This window comes from Orycteropus afer, unplaced genomic scaffold (genome assembly GCF_000298275.1).
Source record: "Orycteropus afer afer isolate SDZICR_OR568_19922 unplaced genomic scaffold, OryAfe1.0 scaffold00130, whole genome shotgun sequence".
In the NCBI taxonomy this organism is placed as follows: domain Eukaryota; kingdom Metazoa; phylum Chordata; class Mammalia; order Tubulidentata; family Orycteropodidae; genus Orycteropus; species Orycteropus afer.
Window position 1 is genome coordinate 3,547,096 of NW_006921717.1, and position 3,334 is coordinate 3,550,429.

Below are 3,334 nucleotides of genomic sequence, written 5' to 3' on the forward strand. Positions count from 1 at the left end.
TTTTATCCCTAAGAATTTCATATTTTTGGATGTTTTTTTAGTTTCAATTTACCATAGTTTATTGCTAGCATACAACAATATAGTTGCTTTTTATTTATTAATCTCGTTTCCTACAACTTAACTAAACTCACTTATCAGTTTTAATAGCTTCTCTTTTACATTCTGAATGCGGTGAATGACTTGGTATGACTTTTCTAGCCATGATCTTTATGACTTCCCCCAGATTAATGGATGGGACCACACGAATAAGGTGTAGGGGACCCTAATGTGGGGATTGGTTCATTTTGTCATTCTGCTGGGCTTAAAATGAGCCCTCCTAGAGGCAGAAGGGTGGATCTCACTGCCATCAAGAGAGAAGAGCCGGAGTTGGAGTGGAGTGCATCCTTGGACCTCAGATCCCTGTGCTGGACCTCCTCAGCAGAAAGCCGGCTGAGACACTCGGGCTGAGACGCTCGGGCTGAGACACAGCAGTGGAACCAAGAGGCTTGAGACAGAACAGCGACCTTGGCAGCCATGGAGCCAGAAAGCTGAGTGCCCTCGGGCAGGAGGCTTGCTGGCAGAGCAGGGTCCACCTAGGCGTACCTATGGGCAGAGCTAAAAGAGCTTTGTAACACTTGCCGGAGCAGAGGAGAGGCCAGGCCGAGAGACCAAGGGCCAGAGAGGTGTGCCTGAGGGCATAGCAGAGGGGAGACCGACCTGATTGAAGAACTGTGTCCTGAGTGCGTTCCTGAACCTGAATTGTAGCCTATTTACTTCCCTAATGATTCCCCACAATCCTACTGTCTGAGTTCTGTATGGCCATTGCAAGGAATTACCAAACCAGCAGAGAAGCAGTAAACGCCAGGAAGGCTGGTGTCAGAGTCAGTAAAAACGTTGGAGGGCGACGGAATGTCTGGTCTCATAGGAACACGCCTTGGGTTATTGATGGGGGCTCTGTTTCCCCCTCGTGAGACTGAAGGAGGTCAGGAGATCCAACCTCCCCGTCCCCGTTCCTTAGGTAGGATTTTTCTCCACAGACAATCATGTTGTCTGAAAATAAAGACAAGCTTTATTTCCTCTTTTGCAATCTGTATAACTTTTTCTTCCTTTGACTTGTTGCATTGATTAGAATCTCTAGGAAAATGTAGAATATAAGTGGTTAAGTGTGAACATCTGTGCCTGGTTTCCATTGTTAGGGAAAAATCATTCGGTCTCCCTCCAGGAAGCATGCTATTAGTTGTAGGTTTCTTGTAAATGCTCTTTTTTCAGGTCAAGGAAGTTCCCTTCCATGCCTAATTTGCTGGGAGGTTTTTTTTTTAAAAAATCATGAACTGATGTTGAATTTTATTAAATGCTTCTTGACATCAATAAATATGATTTTTTTAAAAATTTGTCTTTAGTCTGTTATTATGGTAGATGTCATTGACTGATCCATGAATTTTCACCTTTCCATTAGCTGGTCACAGGAAGCCTACCAAAGGCCATAGATGTGCACTGAGGACACTGTATTGAAGCAGTGGCCGATGGGAATCAGGACACAGGGTATGAAGCTTCCTTGTGCCCTTGGATCTGCTCAGGCCCAATCTTGAACATGTCACTTTGAACCTGATTAAAAAATAAATAAATAAATAACCAAACTCACTGCTGTCGAGTCAATTGGTTTTTAAGGCGGTATCACTACAGGAGTGGATTGCCCAATCTTCCTTCCGAGGAGTGGCTGGTGGGTTTGAACTGCCAGCCTTCTGGTTAGCAGTCAGATGCCTTAGGTATCACTACAGGAGTGGATTGCCCAATCTTCCTTCCGAGGAGTGGCTGGTGGGTTTGAACTGCCAGCCTTCTGGTTAGCAGTCAGATGCCTTAGGTACTGCTAAAGGGGCAAGGAGGCCACATCTCCTGACCTCCTGTAACCCCAAAAGAGGAAGAATCACCAATAGCCCAAGGCCTATTCCCGAGAGGCCAGACATGCTGCCTCCCTCCAGACCTTACACCAACCGTTCCACCTGCAGCACCCAAAACCTATCTGCCGGGTTCAATAATTCACTGCAGTGGCCACACAGAACTCACAGATGATGGGCTTTATTAGGGAAGCACCAGGCAACAATTCAAGTTCAGGAACAACGTTCAGTCTCTCTCCCAGCCCGCCATCTCTCACCCAACAGTCTCTCTCAGGCTCTCTCTCAGCAATGCATGTCTCTTGGTGTCTCTTTCTCAGCAACACGTGTCTCTCGGTATCTCTTTCTCTCAGCAACAAGTCGTCCTCAGCCAAGTGTCAGAGAGAGCTCTGTCTCTAGGAGGCCTCCTTTTGAGCCTGGCAGAGTGGCCAAACTAGCCAACGATAACATCAGAATTCTAAGCACCTGAGAGAGAGAGCAAACTTCCTGGAACATTGCTTTGTGACACTCCCAACAGAAATATCCCAGGTGGATGATTTTAACAATCAGGAGCTACTCAGTTTCTCACAGCAAATTCGACCACAGAGTTTACAAGGACTTATGGCTAGAAAAGCCATACCAAGTAATTTACTACAGCACAGGCACTATGCCACCAGAGAACTCGGTAGGGCTGAATTTACCCAGATCATGCCAGGCAGCTCCCATTGCTTGCTGGTTCTCTTCCATGGACAGAGATGCTCCGTCTCCATCAGGGCCCAGTAGCATTCCAGAAGCTTCTTTCTAACAGAAGAATCGCTCTCTTAGACAGATTGTGTTTGAGTTACCAGGGACTGCCATGGAGTCCATGTGACACTCCATAGATACTTCTAACCCTATAGGATCCATTGGGTCACAAGGCCCAAGTGACAGTGACATGTTGTAAAGCCCTCTCTTACTCTGGGACCTATTCAAGTCTGGAAGCCTTCAAGCCACTTAGTAAATGTGTCAGAGCAGAATTCCCATGGTATGGGCTGGCATCTAAGTCCCCAAAAAGTCTACCAGACACTGTGTTTCTTTTCCAGTGGAAGGAGGTACAAAGTACAGTACCTGAGATACAGTCCATGGTATGACTGCCCTGCAGTGTTCATTCATTCTCTTGTTGATGGACATTTAGGTAATTCACTGCTTTTTTATATTATAAATAAAGCTATAAGCATCTTTGTACTTTCGTGAATGGATTTTAAAATTTATCTTGAGAAATTGCTGAGCCACAGGGTGAATGTGGATTTAACTCTGTAAGAGCACCAAAAGGTCCCGCAAGTGGTTGTACCACTTTGTGCATTCCTCAGCGAGAGTTCCAGTTGCTCCATGTCCTCTCCACCATTTGGCGTTTTAGTCTTTTGCATCCTAGTACCATGAAGTGACTTCTCATTATAGTTTCCATTTGTGTTTCCTTGGTGATTTGATGAACGCTTTTTTTTTTT